The sequence below is a fragment of the Galleria mellonella genome, unplaced genomic scaffold (assembly GCF_026898425.1).
Source record: "Galleria mellonella isolate WM207_F2 unplaced genomic scaffold, CSIRO_AGI_GalMel_v1 utg261, whole genome shotgun sequence".
Taxonomy (NCBI): domain Eukaryota; kingdom Metazoa; phylum Arthropoda; class Insecta; order Lepidoptera; family Pyralidae; genus Galleria; species Galleria mellonella.
This window is the reverse complement of record NW_026442057.1, coordinates 518241-542640: the sequence shown is the minus strand read 5'-3', so window position 1 is coordinate 542640 and position 24400 is coordinate 518241. Positions and strand designations below refer to the sequence as shown.

General features: G+C 34.6%; 1 protein-coding gene across 8 annotated transcripts in view; it reads right to left on the bottom strand.

Moving 5' to 3' along the window:
- Nucleotides 1-24400, bottom strand: part of LOC113521049 (muscle calcium channel subunit alpha-1-like) — a 96006-nt gene that overhangs the window by 65266 nt on the left and 6340 nt on the right. Inside the window, exon 1 of one of the 8 annotated variants that reach the window (XM_052894992.1) lies at nt 17093-17360. The exons of the other annotated variants lie outside the window; for them this stretch is intronic. The gene's annotated coding sequence lies outside the window, so the exon portion shown is untranslated. Of the gene's footprint in view, nt 1-17092; nt 17361-24400 lie in introns of those variants that run through there. 8 annotated transcript variants of the gene reach the window in all.

The following is a 24400-nucleotide window of genomic DNA, read 5'->3' as shown; positions in this document are numbered from 1 at the left end:
AACACAGCAGGCAAACGAGCATGCGGCTCACCTGATGCTAAGTGACTACCGCCGCTAATGATCACCTACAACACCAAAGGCATTACAGGTGTGCTGCCGACCTTTTAAAAAGGAATATACTCTTTTCTTGAAGGTTATGATGTCGTATCGGTTCATCTTTCAAAGTACTTGCAATAATGTGACCAAGATATTTGAAATCAATTACGCACTGCAGGTACATTTCCATTGATTGGGATGATATTAATTTAATGGCATTGATAATGGAATGGTAACCGAACAATTCCTTCTACTTTACTATATACCTTCACCAATTCTAAACAGGTTATATTAATTACTAGCCGTTTCCCGCGAAATTGTCCGCTTCTAACTATGTAGTTCCCGTAAATCATTCCCACTGAAACTCTTCATGAATCCGGTCTTATATTGTATTATATACTTAAATGATAATTAATACCTTATTAGTAATGGCTACTGGAGTCTATTATTTACTTTCAAATGCGATAAAGTCAAATTATGAAGATCAATTTACCTTTACTCATTTATATAAGGAACCTAGATAAAATAAATTTTCGGAATAAAATCATACCTGAAAAACATAAAAAAAATTGACGGATTTTTGCTGTCAAAAAACAGCTGGGCACTAAACATTAAAATAACAAAACAAGCAATGCAGTCGTCCAAAGTAAGGTTAGAACCTTTCATTCAGAATTTTATCTCATAGAATTCATTTTATAGGCTGAATAATGCGATAAAAGTTTTAAAAATTATTTTTTCAAGTCGATTTTTTTTATGTGTACAACTTAGAATGGCAAACAAACAGTGACGGCCCACCTGATGGAAAAATGACTAAAAAACACGCCTTTTCAGACATGTCGCTAATGGTAGGTATTTATTGAGCAAATTATTATTTGGTATACTTATACTATCTATTCACCTAAGAATTAATCAATAATGGAATAATCTTCAAAAAGAAAAAACTTTGAGGAAAAATTAATTTAGCTAAAAAAAATCCATATTTTGAAGTTTTTATTTAAATGCGCGGAATCAAGCGCTTATAAAAATCAAATTCGTGTAATTTCATTCTTAGACATAGAATAAGTCCCTCAAAGTTACACCAAAATCTAAAATGGGTCGTCAACAATTTTTTTTATTTTTAGACGATTTTAAATGAATGACTCATATACAGATAAAAAAAAAAAAGAATTCACTATTAATAATACGATAACAAACATAAAAAAATACAAACGAATTGAGATACCCTCTTTTTTTGAAATTGGCTTTAAATATAGTCCTCCAATCTCTGCTCCGTGATAATCATTATATGCTCTCAATAAAAAAGCAAATTGTGTTATTGAAATATACATATTTTTTTTAATGCATGATAATGGAATGATAACCCCGCCTGCGCTATCGGTATACACTGGCGGGGCACCAGTGAGATGATAGATGAGAATGAAAAGGTAGATCAGTTAACCCATCATGACGAATGCAACAAGTATTAATCACAACTGTTTTTTTTACTTTTTTTTATACAACTTAGAATGGCAAACAAGCTGACGGCCACCTGATGAAAAGTGGTAACCGTCGCCTATAGACATAAGCAGTACCATAGACATAATAGAGTATACTGTTTCGCCCATGACACCCCCTATGCGTTGCCATTACTAAGGACTCAGGTGTTATTCCACTGTACCCAGTAAATTCACGCTATATCCTACCCTCCAAACCGAAACAAAGCCATGCAAACACAATTGCTTCACGGTTGAAACACGAATGGGACAAAGGTACCCAAACAATCGACTTTTGTACAGTCTCTCTCCAGGGGGAACCGCGTGGAGGTCGACCTGATAGGGTTTGCTACTAATGGGACCATTAGTCCGCATTACTAATAAACCCTTTCCCCTATTCATAAATTGTTAGGAGAAAAGTATAAAAGTTTTGAAAAATAATATCTATCCTAAAATTAATCTAAAATAAGCGACAGAAAGTGAGCACAATAAACTTTATATGGGACTTCGACGCCACAGTAATAGCAGTCTAGACATAAATAATTCTCGTACTTAAGTAGTAATATGCACCCATATAAATGAACACCCTGTACAATAAATTCACTATTAATAATACGATACGGCTATATTTATGCGTATGCTATCAGATATATGTGTTATATGTGTACTTCTTATGTATTACTATGTATAATTATTTCAGTATGTTGCTACAATTATGTTACATATTTTCACCACTTCCCTTCATACGCTTTCTGTTTCTACCTAATGGTTAGCTGGTGGGGGGAAAGGGATTGTTAGCAATGGAGTTCGATATTGCCAATATTCATCAATAAAAAATTTAAAAAAAGTCAGTCAATCAGTCGATCAGTCAGTCAGACAGTAAGTCAGTCAGTCAATCAGTCAATCATTTAACATATTATTAAAATACATATGTACATATACAAGACAATATATTTCCTTTAAATGCATTTTTTACTTTTTGCACCTTATGCAATATATTATACTCGTAAGTGACTATCAGTCTATGATACAAATACACTATTCACTCGCACAACAATAAATACGAGTAAGTTGAGCTACTATCATTTATAAAAAGACACTCTCCATCTAGTTGTTGTTAATCTCGTCCCCGGGGCATTATAAGAAAAACTTATAAGAATCTATTGATTTACGCTTATGGCGTTGTTTAGCAATGTGCCCATAAATAGAGGCCACAATCAGGTCACAGGAGCAACGGTTTATGGCCTATATATAGTTTTATATGGACGCCGGCGCATTCCACGTATAGTGAAACAGACGTAAATACGCAAACACGATGTATTTATATTTAACTAGACCAGTGGTGCTCAAAGTGAGGTCGAGATGATTAAAATGGGTACCTTGCGAAGTGTCGTAAGGTGCGCAGACCTATTTTTAATACATAATTAAAAATTGTTACAATTTTTTTTTCTTGTACTTATTTTCCTTTTTTTTTTTTGTATATTTATGTATGTATGTCAAAGCATATACAAGTAACCAAATGAAATGAGTATGAAAAGAACTCTGACGTGGTGAGTATGGTGGTTGATATGACAAATGGTGGATAATGACGAGAATGTCATGGAAAAAGTTTTATATATATATATATATACATACATCTGAACCCAGTAATGAAATGTCAATAAATATTAAGGTAAAATTGTATAATTTTAGTTAAGTTTTATAGCGAAATAATTTTATTTTTCTAATACATTGAGAACCTGTTTGTTACAGATATAAAAATGTTTTTTTTTCCGCTCCCTAACAGCTCTCCGACTCATTTAAGTTTGGGAAACACTGAACTAGACTGAAATTCTTGGAATAAGTATAGTTAAAAAATACAGTTAAGAACGTGCGGACCCTTATTCGGTATTTTACTTATATTAATAATGTTGGAACTGTTAATTGTTTTAACATATACATATATAGCTCTTCGAATCCTTATCCTAATGTAAGTGAATTTTTTTTAATGGATAATAATGGAATGGTAACCCCACCCGCGCTATCGGTATACACCAACGGGGCACCAGTAAAGGATGATAGGTGAGGATGAAGTAGGTCAGTTAGCCCATCGTGACGAATTCAACAAGAATTGTTCGCGATGGTTTCCAGGGGGAACCACGTGGAGGTCGACCTAAATATACATTAATATAATTCATAAATATACATTTATACAATTAGAATCTTACAATTAAGCAATCGGTCACTTGTTAGAAGTAATCAATTACATCGTCAGTCAATATAATTTCATGTCTTTTAAAAAGTGCCATTTTTTTTTTATTATAACGTTCCGTTGATTAATTTTTGGTAACCATAAATCTATTTTTTTTTAATATTTTAATAAAATTTGTAATCCAAATTTAAAAATAGCATTTTTCCAAAAAGTTGATTTCCTAAATAAGGTATGGGTTATTGGATAAAGGCGTGACAAGGTTTCACATGGGTGAACAGTGAGTGCCATATTTAGCTTATGGAAAATGGCTACTGGGTACAGATTTAATTAATTTTACACTATACTAGCGATCCGGCCTGACTTTGCACGAATATAATTTAATTACAAACATAATGGAGATAACAGAGTATACTGTGATACCCATGATACCTTCCATGCGTTGCTATTGCACGCCATTGAGGCCACCACTTCATCTAGTGGAATATCGTCGTACACTGCATTTGCCAAAACAATTTTTTTTTTAAATGTTGACTGCCTGTCTATCTGTCTGTTTATTTATTCTCACATAAAACAAAAAACAACTACAACGAATTGAACGGAAGGTCTAAGTTAAAAATTAACGTATATTTTGTCCTAATACGCCACCTAGAAGTGATCATTGGTGTTCCTACATCCCTCGAATTGGGGACCGGTAGACAGCAGAGGTCGCCAGTTCGGAGGCCGACCGCATACTCATTTGTTGCAGTATCCGGCCGTTCATTTAACTTCCTAATGCTCCTCAAATATTGCGTCTAAACTGCGCCCACCAAGTACCCTTTTGTATAGGCATTCCGTCACCCGTATGCAATAGCGAGGACGGGATGCCTTTAATACTGTACCACAGAGCATAAAAAAAATCCACGCATACGAAGTGGCGGGAAAAAGCTAGCAAATAAATACAAAATGTATTGCCAATATCGACCTGTACAGAAACAATATGTAATTGGAAATGCGTCTATCGAAAGATAAGCTTGAAGCTTACCGATCAATAACGGCCTCCAGCAATTTAGAAGTTCACGAGATAAGATTACAATCGATCGCTACAAATATTATCAAAGTCGGCTCAGCACAATGTCCCCTACGCACTTCAGTTACCAAGCAGCTTCTTGGAATGCTGTGTTCAGATTTTTTTATACAACTTAGAATGGCAAACAAGCTGACGGCCCACCTGATGGAAAGTGGTAACCGTCGCCTATAGACATGAGCAGTACCATGGACATAACAGAGTATACTGTTTCGCCCATGATACCCCCCATGCGTTGCCATTCCTGAGGACTCAGGTGTTATTCCTCTGTACCCAGTAAATTCACGCCATATCCCACCCTTCAAACCGAAATACAGCCATGCAAACACAACTGCTTCTCGGTTGAAACACGAATGGGACAGAGGTAGCCAAGCAATCGACTTTTGTACAAAGTCTCCCTCTGGTAGATATTTTGTGGTTTCGATATTTTACATTAAAACCGTTTACCATCAGACGGGCTGTATGCTTGTTCGCCAGCTTCGTGTTATAAAAAAAAAAACAAGTAAATTACTGTTATCACATATAGTATAATATATATGATAAGGAGGTTTCTTCAGGGTCGGCAACGCGCGCATAATGTCCTTGGTATTGCAGGCGTTCATAAGCCTGGGTAACTTACCATCAAGTGGGCCGTAAGCTTGTTTGCCACCTCAGTCGTATAAAAAGTTTTTTTTTTTTACTACACAGGAAGCAAATAGAGATGTTCGCTCAACTGACGGTAAGTGACTACCGCCGCCTATATATACTGCGTATTAAAAAGCTAAATAATTCTTTAGATTCAATTTTGACTAATAGTACGCCATTGGGGGGAAAGGGATTGTTAGCAATGGAGTTTGACAGCTCCATTGCTGGCAATATGCCCTATTAGGTCGACCTCCACGTGGAAACCATCGTGAACGATTCTTGTTGAATTCGTCACGATGGGCTAACTGACCTGCTTCATCCTCACCTATCATTCTTCACTGGTGCCCCGCCGGTGTATACCGATAGCGCGGGTGGAGCAGCAGTGAAGGTTGACAGATCAGGAAGAAGGAAAAAGCAAGTCTGTTTGCTCATCATAATGAATTCATCTAAAATTAACCAAAATGGTTTCCAAGGAGAGCCGCGTGGAGCTGTTAGGGTATATTGGTAGTAATGAGCCTGTTTTTTTTTGTAGATTGAAAATGGTATGGAAACCCTGCCTGCACTAACGGGATACTCTAGCGGAGCACCAGTGAAGGATGATAGATGAGAATGAAAACAGGACAGTTAGCCCATCATGATGAATTCATCAGGAATTAACCATGATAGTTTCCAGGGAGAACCGCGAGGAGGACGACCTGGTTGGGTATATTGCTAGCAATGGGATTCTCAGTTTCCATTACTAATTATCTCTTTCCCCCGATAATGAGCCTGTTAGATCTCATTACTAACAATCCCCTTCCCCCCAATAGTACGCCATGGACCGTCCCTCGTTGATGAAATGCTTGCAAATTGCTAATATTTGCTGGACAGTGAAATATAAATGAAGCAGAATTGTTGTTTTTGTACGTATCACGGAATGTAAACATATTGCTGTACAAGTCAATGACCTGTAGTAATTGGTAAGGATGGTATAGATCGTATTCACCTAGATAGAGCATAGTATGTCAAATAACGTCTCAAAATCGGTCAGTCAACTGTTAATAGGGTGGTCGATGCGTTCTTTTACCAAACTAATTGTTAAAATTTACAGTTTATTGACATTTTGTTTGTTTATGTATGTCTTAGTGTTTGATATAAAAAAAACTCAATGTATTGTGACGAAAATGTTATTGTTCCTTTATTTACTCCTAAAATAACTCCTCTCCATCCAAAGGTTGCCTGCAAGAGATCGCTTTTAGCGATAAGGTCGCCCATTGTTTTCTCATTGTGATTATTTCTTGTAATTGTTTATATTTATAATAAGTTTACTATTGTAATCTTTTGGAGGAAACAATAAAGAGTATCTATCTATCTATCTATATATATATATATTTAGTTTTCTTTTAAGTAAAACTTATGCTTTAATCTCCAACGTTGCTTTATTGGTATTATAATAATCGTGTATGTATGTATATTTATATTGTTATATATGGTTTCTAGGAGGAACCGCGTGGAGATCGACCTGACAGAGTATATTGCTAGTAATGGGGATTAACGTCCCCATTACTAACAATTCCTCTTTCCTCCAGAGGAATGTACGAGTATATCATATGTAAAAACAAAGTCACAGACACAGCCAGTGATAAATAAAATGTCAGTTCGTGGAAGACAAAACATTACCAGAGGGAGACTTTGTACAAAAGTCAATTGCTTGGGTACCTCTGTCCCATTCGTATTTCTACCGTGAAGAAGTTGTGTTTGCATGGCTGTGTTTTGGTTTGAAGGGTGGGATATGGCGTGAATTTACTGGGTACAGAGGAATAACATCTGAGTCCTCAGGAATGGCAACGCATGGGGGGTATCATGGGCGAAACAGTATACTCTGTTATGTCCATGGTACTGCACATGTCTATAGGCGACGGTTACCACTTTCCATCAGGTGGACCGTCAGCTTGTTTGCCATTCTAAGTTGTATAAAAAAATCAATATTTAAAAATAACACAATTTTTAAACGTCATATTTGAAAAATAGGTAATTTTGTCAAATCAGCCTTTCCCTAAGTGGGCGATAACGCCCCCTTGTAAGCGCTGCAAGCCTAAAGGGTAAGAGACCAAAAATTTTATTAATTTACACAATTTACACAATAATTGATTATTTTATTTGAAGTATAATGGTTTTAGGTAGGCGAAAAAATGGGGGCGCTAAAAAATAATTTATTCTCAAAGTAGGCAGTAGACAAAATAAGTTTGGGAACCCTTAACCTAAATAATATTGATCTTTGGAGTATCTTCAGAGTGGTGGACGCTGAAGGTCACGAGGTTGTGACCTCTGCGACTCCAACATTCGAATCCAATATAAAGCTTGAAATCAGAACATAAAATGCCAGATGCAAGATAAATATTATTTAATTTCGACGTCCCGCTTTTACCAGCGCGCCGAAGAAAATTTATTTTCTACGCTAATATTAAAAAAAAAACTACTTTTCTTCTTCAAAATAGATTAACTTCTATTTTATGCAACTCAGAATGTCAAAAATGAAAAATGTCAGAAAATGGTAACCGTCACCTATAGATATGAGCAGTACCATGGACATAACAGAGTATACTGTTTCGCCCATGATACCCCCCATGCGTTGCCATTCCTGAGGACTCAGGTGTTATTCCTCTTTACTGTATTAATTTCTAATAATATAACTCTCTACAGGCGAAAGAATCTTTAAAATCTGTTTAGTATTTTTTGAGTTTATCCGTTAAAAACAAATCTTTCCTCTTTATAATTTTAACCCATAGAAAACTACATTATCAGCCATTATCCGTCCACTGCTGGACTCCCCCACAGACTGCCATAAAGAACCGTCCTGAGCCACCTGCATCCACTGACTCCCTGCAACGCAATCCAGGTCGTCACTCCATCTAGTAAAGGGTCGTCCTACACTGCATCTGCCCGTACGCGGTCGCTAATCAAGAACCATTTTCCCCGTCGGTTGTCGATTCTTCTAGCTATGCGACCAGCCCATCGTCAGTTCTTGTTCATGTCGCTAGTCTCGCAAAATCTGCACTTAAATATCTCAAGCACTATGGCCTGCGTATAACTTTAATAAGATTTTTGAAGTCTTTTAAAAGCAGCATCAATTTTTAAAGCGGTCACACGAGTCTGAGCTTCTGTTTTGTGTCCGAAGGCACTCTCGAGGTCGTTGCCCTCTACTATGAAACTTCAGGTTTCAATACACTTCGCGAGGAAATAAAACCTATTAATATATCGAGCCACAGTATAAGAACAGTATTATAACTACAGTAGTACAATGATTTCAATGGCCTTACAAACAAGCTTTGGACTATTTATCATGGACATAACAGAATTGTTTCGATGTTATTCCTCTGTACCCTGTAAATTCACGCCATATCCCACCCTTCAAACCGAAACACAGCCATGTAAACACAACTGGTATACGGTTGAAACACGAGTGGGACAGAAGTACCCATGCAGACGATATAGTCGAAATCTCCTTCTTTTCCGACTTACGTCTGAAAAATAAGACGCCCAGTGACCTTTCTAAACTATCTATACTAATTTTATAAAGATGAAAGATTTGATTGTATGTTTGTTTGTAATCGATAAATAAATGATTTTAGCATTAAGTCCGACTTATCTTTACCTACATACATGTACTAATTAATAAATAATTAATAAATAAAAAAAAACTAAACCAATTTCAAAAACTCTTTCACCTATAGAAAGCTATCTTATCCACAAGTAACAGGTTATAAAGTATTTTCGAAAATTTAGTCTATCCGTGCGAAGCCGGGCCGGGTTACTAGTCTAATATATAAAATTCTCGTGTCGCGATGTTTGTTACCAAACTCTTCCGAAATGGCTTTACCGATTTTTATGAAATTTTGTGTGCATATTGGGTAGGTCTGAGAATCGGCCAACATCTATTTTTCATACCCCTCAATGATAAGGGTGACCCACCCCTAATTTTTTTTTTAATTTTTTAACAATTTTTTTTATTTTTATTTTATTATGATTTAGCATTGAAAAATACATATAATTTCAAATTTTCACTTTTTTACGATCAACCCCTATTTCTTAATCGCGATTTTTATATAATAATAATAATAAATAACTTTATTGTAGCTAAAAGTCGGGTACACAATTTCTTATACAGTGATTACTACACTAGGCTCGCAGGCCTGTATCGTAGTAGTCAGTGAGTGGCTAATTTTGTTCAAATTTATTGCCATTTACAATCCGGTTCCTGTACAATTTTATCATTTAGATACTCGAAAATTAAAATACATTTAAAATGAAATAATAATAAAAAAAAAATAATATAAAATACTAAACAAGAATAAAGAAAAGAATATTAATGCAAAACATTTAAGGTTCCATAAGGTACCTATCTCTAATACTATTACATATATTTATTTTTGAAAAGAGAGGTGTGTGTGTGTGTGTCCGTGTCCGTGTGCGTGTGCGTGTGCGTGTGCGTGTCCGTGTGCGAGTGCGAGTGCGAATGCGTGTCCGTGTGCGTGTGCGTGTGCGTGTGCGTGTGCGTGAGTGTGTGCCGCAATATATTATTTATTATAGGGTTGCAAGATGGAAATCGAATATAATAATTGTAGTACGATAAATTTTCATGTATAGTTCTAGAAATAATGTAATATGGTAAAACAACGTTTGCCGAGTCAGCTAATAATATTATAAAAAGGAAAATTTATATTTTTCTTTTTTTTTGTAATGGATCGTCATATCATATCAAGCTTTAACTGTCCACTGCTGAACATAAGCCTCCCCCTTGTGGGAGTTTTACCAGTAGTTGCCACGATTGGCAGGTGTATTAGCAACCGCAGTTAAGCTTCAGAGATATTTAAAGACGACGCTGCTGCCCATCTCTCGCCCTCCCTTAGTCGCCTCTTACGACACCCACGGAAAAGGAAGGGGCAGCCTATTCTATGCCGGAATCACACAGCCATTGTAATGGATAAACTAAAAAATCACTTGAACCTATTTTAAAACACTCACCAAAATACTTTATAAGAGAATAAAATAGACTATGTTTTGTTACATTAGAAAATAAAATAACGAGAACGTCTACCTAATTACCCGTGTGACGCCGGGACCGATCGCTAGTCTTACATATGAAACAATGTAATGAAGGGTTACTATTTAATTTACTATACCATTGTGGTAGAGTTTAAACACGTTACTCTACGTAAACACAATCTCGTATTCCGTTCTCAATTAGGTTAGTTTAGTAAACTGGCTTTCCGAAACTGAAAGTGTTTGGAAAACATAATATATTTGCACGTGGCAAACCTTCATATATTTATTATAAATATGCATATAGAGAATGTAATCGAAGAAAAAGACTTTTAAAAGACTATACCAGAGGGAGACTTTGCACAAAAGTCGTTTGCTTTAGCACCTCAGTCCCATTCGTGTTTCAACCGTGAAGCAGTTGTATTTGCATGTCTGTGTTTCGGTTTTAAGGGTGCGATATGGCAGTGAACTGACAGGGTACAGATGAATAACACTCGAGTCCTCAGGAATGGCAACGCATGGAGGTATCATGGGCGAAACAGTATACTCTGTTATGTCCCCATGGACATAACAGAGTATACTGACAGAGAGAGACATGAGCAGTACCATTACTGCTCGTGTCTATAGGCGACGGTTACCACTTTCCACCAAGTGGGCCGTCAGCTTGTTTGCCATTCTAAGTTGTCTAAAAAAAAGGATGGTAGCTTTGGCAATAGACGATAAAATAACATTTTTTTAATGCAACTTATGACCATGATACCCCCTATGCGTCGCCATTCTTGAGGACTCAGGTGTTATTCCTCTGTACCCTGTAAATTCAAACCGAAATACAGCCATGCAAACACAACCGTTTCACGGTAGAAACACGAATGTGACAGGCGTTAAAGCTTTGATTCCCATAATCACACATCCACAACCCTCCCCATGTTTCCCAAATACAGAACTACCGAAGCGTTTACATTCTAATAAATTTCCTAAAAATTCGATATTATCAAACTATATGTTATTTACATTTATATGTCGTAATATTGCTTTTGAATTACCTCAGGGGAGCGTGCGTCGTATTACGAAAGACATAAAATTAGTAAAAATCTCAAATCCCTAACTTTTTTATGATTACCTATATTGAGTGCAACTTTAGTATGGTCTCTAATAATTATAATTAAAGCACTCATTATCAATCTTTAATTTGGTTTATAAAATCAACTCTGAAATGATTCTACTATAATAAATATGCAAGTCTCTAAAGATTAAGTCAGTTCTAAATTAATTATATGATATTTTACATTTTTTTTTTTTCATCTATGATTGGAAAGCTTTGAAATGGCAACCAAACAACTATGAGAGCTCATAAAAGTATAAAATTTTAGACAGTATATTGAAAAATAAGCTAAATAAATTTTTAAAGCGATAAATTTCAAAAAAGTTATAAGAAGAAGTTTGACTTCTCTAGTTAACTTTGGCTATGCCGTCTAAGGGTCTCATAATCCAACAAGTTTCTCTTTATAATCTAAAGCGTAAAGAAAGCACCTAGTGTGAAAAGTTTAAAAAGAAGCAAATAAAAAAATAGAACGACCGGCTCGTCGCAAATAAACCGACAATAACAACTTCAATGTGTCAATTATCTATTAGTGAAATATCAAATATTATTCATATCATTCAGATCACAGTTGCGGCGTTTAAATCACATTCTTAACTAATTACAACATATTGTCCTCCTTTTGTTCATACAAATATCACTTCGCATTCACCATTGACTACTTAATCCAATAATAGCTATATTGGTCATATCTTGTTCTGTGATCAGTGAAATAATGGTCTAACATTTATTGAGTGTTAATTATACATTTTGTTATAATCTTGTACCATATACAATAGTTTAATATACTTATATTTGCAATTAGCGCAAAGTGATCTATATAACACATTACCTAGGATATTCATAAGGAATGCCCAAGCAAATGGCTTTTGTACAAAGTCTCTCTCTCTGGTAAATACATACATAACATAATAATTCCATTCTTCAAACTGCAACAGCTGTAAACACAGCTGCTTAATTACAGAGGTACCCAAGCTGCCAATTCTTGTACTGATAAAATATGGCTTTGGTTTGTAGGACAGTATTGCAACTGCCTCTGATTTTATCCTTAGATTATATAGATAGAGTCGCTCCATATAAATGCTCCGAGAAAAGCGGGTCAACTTTTAATACAATTTTGCGTGATAAATAGTCATGAGTGTTTCCTATATAACTTCTATATTTATTTTGTTTTATAATTTTCGTATCTTTTTAATGCGTAAAAACTAATTTTGTTTATTAAATAATTAAATATAGATACATCAAGATACATTATACATAGAACGCTGATAAAAAAAAAAACGAGTCAGCCAATTTGACAATTAGCTGACGAAAAGTCGACCCGTTTTCGAGGCTCCGTGCTCTGTCTATATATTCTAAGACTATATCCTTCTATTTATGTGCCTCTGACTCCAGGCAACTAGACTAACCTCGGCCCAGATAAACGAGTATCGAAAACTAATTAGATGAGTGCTACATTAAGCACGCTTATCACTAGGGCTGTCACAAAGCTGACAAAATGCACGAATGAAATATACATTCGCTCACGGAATTGGGACATGAATAATTCAAACGTTGGTACGTGCGCGACAAAAAGCAATCGACGCCTCGTTATAATTGAACAAAACACTGATTCAATTTTAATAGATTTGTTTCGAAATTATCATGGGAGTAAAGACTTAATTAATACGACATAACCGGCACAATTATAGCGACTCGCCAATACTACCCTACGAATTTTTAATATTCTATTTGCGCGATTGAAAAGACGTGATTTCTTGAGAGAAACACTGTTTTTTTTTTTGAGGAGTGAAAATGGTACGGTAACCCCGGCTGCGCTAACGGGATACGCTGGCGGAGCACCAGTGAAGGGTGATAGATAAGAATGAAAACAGGCCAGTTAGCCCATCATGATGAATTCATCAGGAATTAACCATGATAGTTTCCAGGGGGTACCGCGAGGAGATCGACATGGTTGGGTATATTGCTAGCAATGGGATTCTGAGTCTCCATTACTAACAATCCCTTTCCCCCCAGAGAAACACTGTTACCTTGTTCTATTACGTTCTTTTATACTAGATTTGTAAGATTTTTAAAATATCGAAGATAAAACTGTAACTGCATCATCCGGAGTTGTTTATGTCGCATCAAACGCAATAAACTCTTTATTGCGTACAAAAGAGATATATACGAGAAGTATGTTTACAGAATGTGCATTTTTTTTTGTGCAACTTAGAACGGCAAACTAGCTGGCGGCCCACCTGATGGAAAGCGGTAACCGTCGCCTATGACATAACATGAGCTGTACATGTATAATAGTAGTATACATATATATAATAAAAAACCGACTTCAACTGTGGCCAAATAAATTATTTTGACTTAAAAACGAAGCCAGTAAACAAAGGTAAATTTTTGATGGGACCAATCTAAAAGCATATTCTTAGAGATAAAAAAAATAAGTTTTTCAAATCGGTTTACAACTGACGGAGTTATGAGGTAACAAACATAAAACCTTCTTTTTCTTAATCGGTTTGAAACGGAGATTCTCAATTGGGCTATTTTTTTTTATGATTATGTTATCAATTCTAGATATATTTTATAATTATTTTTGCAATCGGCAGAGTTTATTCCTATGTTAGCGCCATCTTAATTTTGTGACGTTTGAAGCCACTATTTTTTGAGGCAAAAATACTACGAAATGTCTCGTGTGAACACATAATAGTATATGTGTATTTTGTGCACGCGTGCGAGCGTGCCTGCGTGCGTGCGTGCGTGCGTGCCTGCGTGCGTGCGTGCGCTCGTGTGTGTGTGTGTGTGTGTGTGTGTGTGTGTGTGTGTGTGTGTGTGTGTGTGTGTGCGCGCGCATTTGCGTGTGTTCAGGAAATTGCTTTTTGCAGAACAAAATGTAATTAATTACGGCACCGTGTCAGTAAATCGATTTAAAGTCAGCCAAAGTCACGACCTTTGGGGTTTGAAAGTTCAAATAGTATATCACGAAGCCTCGGCGCTCTCATGTCAGCTTGAATATAAATCAGAGGGTAAATATTTATAATAGGGATGTCACATAAGCGTGTCAGTGTGGGTGGATCGAAAGGGAAAAGTCAGAACAGTTAAGTTGACAACTTAATGTACTCAGCACATAATGCACTTAGCACGTCCATTTGCGATATATGTATATTCGGAGTTCAGATCTTACCGCGGTATAAGTTTAACTTACTAATATTTTAACCGTTAAGACGTCAGACTAACAAACAAACTCTCTTTCATATTACATATACAAACATTAACTTATTGATTATTCACACTTTATTAGTAAAAATAAATTAATTCAATTGTTGTCGAAAATTTACAGACAATTGCGACGTTGCCAAAATTCGGTTAGCTTCGATATAAATGCACTTAAGATTTTGACCTTTAGAGAAACTTAGGGTCAAAAAGCCGTTTTAAACTATATTAAGTGTAAAACATCTAATCCCGTGACGTTTATTTGAGATTTATCTACCTTTATAGCCAATTATTTTATTTTTTATATATTTTTTATTATTTTATTTTTTTATCTTTATTACTACACCCTTTTTATTATTTTATTGTACTCAAATATCTGTATAGTTTTATTTGTTTTTTTAATTAAAATATTACGCAATAGTTGTAATGAACACACATTTTTTTTTCTTTTTCGCCAAGGAATTTCGCGGATGGCTTTGTGGTCACAAAAGAAAATCAGTGTTCCTTTTTAGGGCAAAGCAATAAACTGAGTCGTGGTCATTTTGTGTTACTATGTATGTCATAGAAAAGACGCACGAAAGAAAAAAAAATATGTTACGTTTTATGCATTTTACTAATAAATCAGGTATAAAACATGCACCTCTAGCCAATTTCATTAGACTAGAGAACTTATTGCAATACTTGAGTTTTATTGTCAATAGTGACTGGGGTCTAAAAAGTTTAAGAAAGGTAGTGAAATCTTTAATTCAAGAGATTTGTTATTTAAAGAAGTATAAGCTGTGAATAATATATATATACTATGTTACGTCTCTCCTGAATTCCTTGATGGATGACAATGGGATGAAGACCACGCCTATACTATCGATATACATTGACAAGGTTGCAGTTAAAAATGATCAGCAATTAGTCCATTACCTTAAGGTTGTCTTGAAAAGATTGCTCTCAGCAATAAGACCGCCTTACTGTACTTATACAATTGTATCGTTATGTTTGTAAATTGTCTTGTTTATTTCCTATATTGTATAATGCAAATAAAGTATACTCATTCATTCATTCATTCAGCTAGGATGAATTCAAACTAGTTAGCCAATCGTGATGAACTGATTAGAAATGAACTACGATGGTTACCAGAGGAGAATGTGTAGACATCTGTTCTGAACGATAAAAAGGAGATAGATAACTAATAAGAAGTAAAAAAAAAATGGGCCAAAGATGGACCCTTGGGGTACCCCATCCAGATAAGAGTCCTATTATTTGTAACTGCATTCATTTTAACTTTATAGATTCTATTTGACAGTCGTAATTCGATTAAATTTAAAGCGATGCTTTTGATGTTTTTCTTTATACAACTTAGAATGGCAAACAAGCTGACAGTCCACCTGATGGAAAGTGGTAACCGTCGCCTATAGACATGAGCAGTACCATGGACATAACAGAGTATACTGTTTCACCCATGATACCCCCCATTCGTTGCCATTCCTGAGGACTCAGATGTTATTCCTCTGTACCCTGTAAATTCACGCCATATCCCACCCTTCAAACCGAAACACAGCCATGTAAACACAACAAAATGTTATAATAAATAAGGTTTTTAAAAATCCTATTATGATCTTTACATTAGAAAGCCTTTGATAGATCACAGAAAACGCCAAACGCATTGACATAAAACTTTTTAAGTGTCAACCAGACTTCAACTAACTAATTTTGGAAACTATATTTTAGAGACGTAATCCACAAGAGCATAAACATTTGTATATGTATAAAAAAAAAATCGCGAACACTACACGATTACAAAAAATAGCAAATTTCAAATCCTACTTTTTACTAGATTTGTTTGATGTACTAAATCTATAGAAATAATAATTAGATTTCTTATAAATACAATGATTATAGTTAATACTATACTTTTTTTTATGGGCAGATTATGGAATGGTAACACCACCCGCGCTATCGGTATACACAGGCGGATCACCAGTGAAAGATAGGTGAGGATGAAGCAGGCCAGTTAGCCCATCGTGACGAATTCAACAAGAATTGTTCACGATGGTCTCCAGAGAGAACCACGTGGAGGTCGACCTGATAGGGTATATTGCTAGCAATGGGGCTTCAAACTCCATTGCTAACAATCCCTTTCCCCCCAACACTATACTATTTCATGGTAGGAAATATAAAGATAGCAAGAGAACTGAGCATGTAAATAAAATTCTTATTTCTGTTATTGAATACTTCGCAGGGACAATAATTTATTGGTGTGACCTTGAAAGTGAGGAAAACAGGGCCCTATAGAGATAAACATCCGTTTGTTTCAATATCTCCGAGAGCCCTGTGGGTAGATAGGTATAATTAGAATACGAAAAAAATATATTATTTATATTATTTACCTTGAGAACTAGTCTTAATCTTCTACACTACTAAATCCAAATGTCACTTTCTGCGTTTCATCACTCAATAAGATAAGCACTATGTCGAACAAATTAAACCATTTAGACACAATTTGGTCCGAAAATGACTACGAGGTCGAACTATTTGTCACCGAAACACGAGCTTTTCTGCACAGCCACTTGCAACTAACGCGTGTACACTATTTTTAAACATTTTTTTTTTTTCGAAATTCACATCACTATATTCCTAATTTAAATATTATCATTTTATTTAATCTATGGTTGCAAACGCAGACGTCAACGGAATGGTACTGGCCGGTTATAAAAAAATTGTTTTATTTTTAAATTGAGTTACACTGGCCGCCGGGCGCGCGCGTCCGCGGAAAGCGAAGCTCGAAATTCATATTTAGGTTAGAATCCGCGGGTTACGGCGCCACGCACACATGCGCACATCTCGTGTTAATAATGGCAAAGAATAATATTGTAAGGGACATTTTTCCGTTTAAAACTTATTACAATGTACCTAAAATGTTTATATAAATATGGGGATATATATATGTTGAAGTAAAGTTGTAGCTCTACCAATCACAGATACGTAAAACAATAATTTTGTCTTTAAAATACTTGGATGCGATTTAGTGATCCGAAGACACAATCTCAGCAGAAGGGTAAGTCAAAAATTGTTTCCGATCTTGAAGAAAAAAAAATCTTTTGAAACGATTCGAATGGAGAAGTCTCATATTGATCCATGAAAAATCTATGTTTAAAAGAACGATGTCACGAAAACCTTCATACTTTAATATATATGTTGAAATGCAAAAAAATTGCAGTAAAAAAAGAAAATTACACAATTACATAGGAGACGATGATTTTCTTAAAAAAAAAAAAAAAAACAGAGAGTAACATATATTTTATAAAAATATTAGTCCCCTAAAATCGAAGGCTGAGGAATTTTATAATTGACTAACTGTTTAACCAATCAATTTTCTAATTGACTACAACGGAGACTCTAATTTTTAAATTAATATTTTTTTAAATTAATATTTTTTTTTTTTTTTTTTTATTTTTTTTTTATTTTAATAAGACTTGCACATCTGCGTAAAATAATCTATGACACGAAGCACACATAGACTGTTTGGCAGACTTGGCGGCGTTCGTGTACTTCGGCCGTACGCGTCCACTGTTGGAAATTCGTCTGTTCGTTTGAATGGGAAAACTAAAGACTTACTACCGACTTGAAAGTCACTTTTTTACAATACTACTAGCTTTTAGCCGCGACTTCGTCCGCGTAAACGAAATAGAGAACATATAGATAGATATATAGATTATAGAACCGACACGACATTGTAACCTTCAAGAAAAGAGCATATTCCTTTTTAAAAGGCCGGCAACACACCTGCAATGCTGCTGGTGTTGTGGGTGATCATGGGCGGCGGTAGTCACTTACCATCAGGTGAGCCGCATGCTCGTTTGCCCGCTGTGTTGTAGAAAAAATATGTATACTAACTAAGAAAAAAATAGTCTATATTCTTCTCCATTCTATCATTCCGATATAAATGGTGGAAGCGACATGTTAACCCACTACGTGCAAAATTAAATTAACAATGACTCATAATAAACAAACAATTCCCTTACTGTATTGCAAGCGTGAACATAGATATAGCTATGGAGCTATATCTATGTTATTTGTATGGACAAATCCCAAGGATTTCTTTATAATAATAATAATAATCTTTATTTGCTTAAACACGGTAAAGTCAAAAATGTTACATTAGTCGAAAGAACATTCGTGCTTAGCTAACAGCGTGATAACATGCAAAAATACATTTAAGATTAACAATTAACATTTTGTTTTTTGTTTTAAGAAGTATTTTATATCATAACAACTATTTACATTACAGCCAAGTATACAATCTCTGTTTAAATAAATTCACATTTATTAATTTTAATTCATTCGGTTATTTATTATATACTTTACTATACCTTTTCTATTACGGAACCCTAAAATGTTAAAAATGCAAAGTGTGAGCTTGTAGCCGTCATCGATAAAGATTCGATGACTTCACAATCGAGACGAGAACTGATGGTAAAGTGCACATATTTGTTTTTGTATCCGACCTGTGTATCCAACAGAATGAGTCAATGAGGTATTACACGTCACTGTAGATACTCAGCATATATATATATATATATATATATATATATATATATATATATATATATATATATATATATATATATATATATATATATATATATATATATATATATATATATATATATATATATTTTTTTAGATAGATAAGCACTTTATTTGAGCCATTCATGTAAGACGTAAATTAACAAATAAGTTCATATTTTATTCATCATGATGGGCTAACTGGCCTGTTTTCATTCTCATCTATCACCCTTCACTGGTGCTCCGCCAGCGTATCCCGTTAGCGCAGGCGGGGTTACCATACCATTTTCACCCATTAAAAAAACACACACACACTTCCAAAGAATATTAGGTACCCTCTTTTGAACAGTCGGATAAGAGCACATGATTTGACTGGCGACCAATTATTATTCTTAGCATGGACGGTTCCTTACTCCCATAAAATGTAATCCACAAACCACAACGTCCGGTAACAAAACACGCGGGAAGTCACCACATATTGCGTCTGCCGCACATGAAAAAAAAAAAAACTGACTTGTCGTCAATTCATCTTCATTTTAGCCATTACCCGTCCACTGCAGGACATAAGCCTCCCCCATAGACTGCCATAAAGAACGGTCCTGAGCCACCTGCCTCGACTGACTCCCTGCAACACATTTCAGGTCGTCACTCCATCTAGTGGGCGGTCGTCCTACACTGCGTTTACCCGTACGTGGTCACCACTCAAGAGCCTTTCCTCCTCATCGATTGTCAGTTCTTCGAGCTATGTAACTAGCCCATTACCACTTCAGCCTGCCTATCCTGTCGTCAATTTACACGTGTGAACTGTAAGTATTAACTTGTGGTAATCGGGGGGAAAGGGATTGTTAGTAATGGAGACTAAGAACCCCATTGCTAGCAATATACCCAACCAGGTCGACCTCCTAGCAGTTCCCCCTGGGAACTATCATGGTTAATTCCTGATGAATTTTCCATTTTCACCCATCAACAAAAAACCTGTGGTAATCTAATTTCTGTCGTGCAGTCCCGGCATAGAGTGGGCCACGCGTTCTTTCAACGTGGGACTTCCTTCAACTTCAGTTACCTAAATCTCTCACAGACATATGTAGGTGACATAAAAAAAATACAAAACTAAACTATGTATATGAATACCTGGTGAATAGAACTATTGACTATTTCCTTGGAGATAAATGCAATAAATTTCCTAAACATTAGATAGATACTCTTTATTATTTCCTCTAAAAGATTACAATAGTAAACTTATTAAAGAAAACAATGGGCGACCTTATCTCTAAAAGCGATCTATTCCAGGCAACCTTTGGATTTGGTGGGAGGCACGATGAAAAATTATGTTAATTCTAAATATGACGATGTGATACATGTAATAATATAAATACATATCCCTACCCATTATATATACATATATATATATATATATATATATATATATATATATATATATATATATATATATATATATATATATATATATATATATATAATACCTACATAAATGCAAAAAAAAATACAAATACTGCTCACATGTACGTAAAAAAGTTATAAAAGTATGCCATTATTGAATTTCTTTATTTTTTTTTATAATATATATGTATGTTTGTGAAAGCCAAAAGCCAGTTGGCTGTACAGCTATAATTAGACCGTTTATGTTGTTGCATGGGTGTTTAGACGTCACTATTCACACATTAAACAATGCAACATACAAACCAATGGATACATTCTAATACAACACATAACTTGGGTAGTAGACAATGGTATCGATTCTAAAACGTCATTTTTCTAAACTTAGCTTTAATATTAAAATTTCACTTTGATCTTACAATGAAATCTTTATTCAAAGGACCAATTAATCAATCAATATCAATACATATAATAAAATCGTGTACTGATCGCTGTCTGTACATGGAAGATATATAAAAACAACTATTATAGTGGGACTTTATGAACGGACTAACAGAAGTTGGGTATTTATTTTATATTATTTTTTACATATCAAATATAAAGTAAAATAAGTAAATATATTTAATAGTATGATATCTAAAGTAAATGAACTAAGTGAACTTGTGCTTTATTTTTATTTATTACCAAGAGGCTTACAACATTTATATTACTAAAGAATATATATATATATATATATATAAATATTTTAATATGAACCGCCAGATCTACTGATTTTACACCTTATAGCTTATTTTAGAGTTCAAATTAGAAATGTAATTAACTTTATTAATATTCTTTGTTTTTATCGTAAGTTACAACCCATTGGGTTTTTTAACGTAACCTCCACCGACTGACAGATCGTAAGTATAATACCTGTCGCTTACAATATAGTAATAGGTTCTTAAGTTTATTGTAAGCTTCCTACTTGGCACTTACGATAACAAATTTATGCAACGTAAGTTAAATACTTGTCACTTGCGGTAGAAACAAAATGCGTTTTGCGTTGAGTTGTTCGTAAACTGTAACATTATTATACTCAAATAAATTAAATATGAATACCATAAACTTTGATAATTATATTAGAAAAGTTGCCAGCAGTTTTGAAAACCTTTGATATTTCGCAAATGACACTGCGTTACACTAAATTGCATAAAATTGCAAGTTTAAGTCAAAATCTGACCAACGCGGCAAAAGCACGCCTTCAAATAAATACAGTCAATCTCAAACTCAAAACGTAAGTAAATTTATAAAAAAGTTACCTGTCGGGCAATCACACTACTGTAGACATAATAGTAATAAATTGTACTTACCAACTGAATTTAGGGACGTGACTTATTTATATAGAAACTTTTACTTGAAAGATGATGAAACGAAAGATTTAGGTGCAGTAAGTTATCAAAAGTTTAGAAAAATGTTTAAAACTGAATGTAACTTAGGATTTCACTTACCAAAGAAAGATAAATGTGGTCAATATGAGAGAATAAAGAATTTGAATGATGAAGAAAGAAAAAAACGATAGAATCAGTTGCTTACAAGAATCACATTAAGGACAAAGAAAGATCATTAAAGCTATTTCTAGAGGATCAAAAAATAAGCAAAGACAACAGAAACTTTTTATATGCGAGCTATGATCTCGAAAAGGTCTTAACAACACCTTACAGTCAAAGTGTAAATTTCTACTATACTCGAAAGCTTGTCTATTATAATGAAAGCATTTATGAAAGCGGTACCAGATCTGCATTTTATTATCTTTGGAATGAAACGAAAGCGAAAAGAAGAAATTAAATATGTACTATTATCTTTCAATACCTCAAAATGGTTGACGAGAGAAGGACTCAAAATGAAATTGCATTATACTGTGATAGTTGTGCAGACAAAATAAAAATAAAACCATGATTTTAATGCTGTATTATTTCATGCAATATAATGCGAGTTTTGTTGAAAAGCTGACTATAAACTTTCTTATTTCTGGACATACGATATATCAGATGTATGATGCCAATAGATTCTGTGCATGCGACAATAGAAGAATTTGTTCAGAAAAGCAACATTAAGGCACCATCTGAATGGCAAACTTTGATTGGAAATGCTCGGACTAATCCAAAAATATGAGACAATTCTTTTAAAAAATAGTAAAATTAAAGACTGGAATTCCTATGCAACAGCCTTCTTACCAAACAAAATTAAAATACAAACAAGCAAGCTGCGTAACGCTAGATTTGATTGAACGATTGAAGGCGACAAATTCTATCTTAAATACGACTATAATGGACCCGAACAAGCTGTTGATGTTCAATCAACAAGCCATTCGTGAACCGAAGACTGCTATCACTGAAAAAAATCCCATTTCGAAGGCAAAATATGAAGATTTAAAGAAAATGTGCTAAAAAGGTGTCATACCAGAAGTATATGCAAAACAATATCTGGATTTGCCCTACGATAAAAACACAAGAGAACGAGACTAATGAAAGAACGACTGAGTTATGTCTTTTTTGGTATTTCATTTTGTTAATAAAGCCAATTCACTTAGAAGTGATTAATGATTAATTTTTTTTTACTTTTTTGTACTTCTGACACTTTGTCCGTCTCTGTCTATCACTGTATCTCGTAAATACAATTAAAAAAAACTTCACAAAAAAATATTTCTACTATTTCATGATATTTAGGAATTATCGTAATCGACATACTCATATCAGCTCTACCTAATAACAGTCATCAGTTTTAACGTAAGCGACAAATGTATGTGATTTTAGAGTACTAATACAAATCTTAACATTTGAATTAATAGGGAGGTGCCCACATAACACTTAGTAGAAATTTGAAATTGATGCTATAAATATTTTGAGAAATATTTAAAAAAAAACCTTCTCCTGTAAAATATGCAAAATGGCGGTTACGATGTTCTTCCTGAAAAGGCTCGATATATATATATACATATATATATATATATATATATATATATATATATATATATATATATATATATATATATATATATATATATATATATATATATATATATATATATATATATATATATTAAATATTATAAATAATAAATTCCCTTTTTTTCTAACAAACGCAATAAAACTCAAAACAATGATTTTTAGTATTTTTGTCTGTTTGACTGTACGTTTATGCACACTAATCTCAGAAACGGATTAACCGAGTTGAATTCAGTTTTCACTAATACATTGCGGTTTGCTCTTAATATTTAGTGTTTGTTTTATTTCAACAGAGTACACTGTTTCACCCATGATACCCTCCATGCGTCTCCATGGTGTTATCCCTCTGTACCCAATAAATTCTCTGCTATATCGCACCCTTCAAACCGAAACACAGCCATGGGAAGACAACTGCTTCTCAGTAAAAACACGAATGGAACAGTGCTGTTCAAACAAATGATTTTTGTACAAAGTCTCCCTCTGGTGAATTTGATTAAATGCGCTCAATTTTAATGATTTCGTGAAGACACCACGCCGGCATACACAGGTCATCAGTGTATGCCGGCTGAAGAACCCAGCGACCCGGAGGTCGCCGCCTCCGGAGTTGAAGCCGGGGTAGTGGGGTACACCCCGAGGCCCTACCTCGCCCGCCCACATATCATCCTGCGGGCATGAGACGTCCTTGTTGTTGTTGTTGTTATGATTTAACTAGCTTTTCCCCGCAACCTCGTGCACGTGAATTTTGGA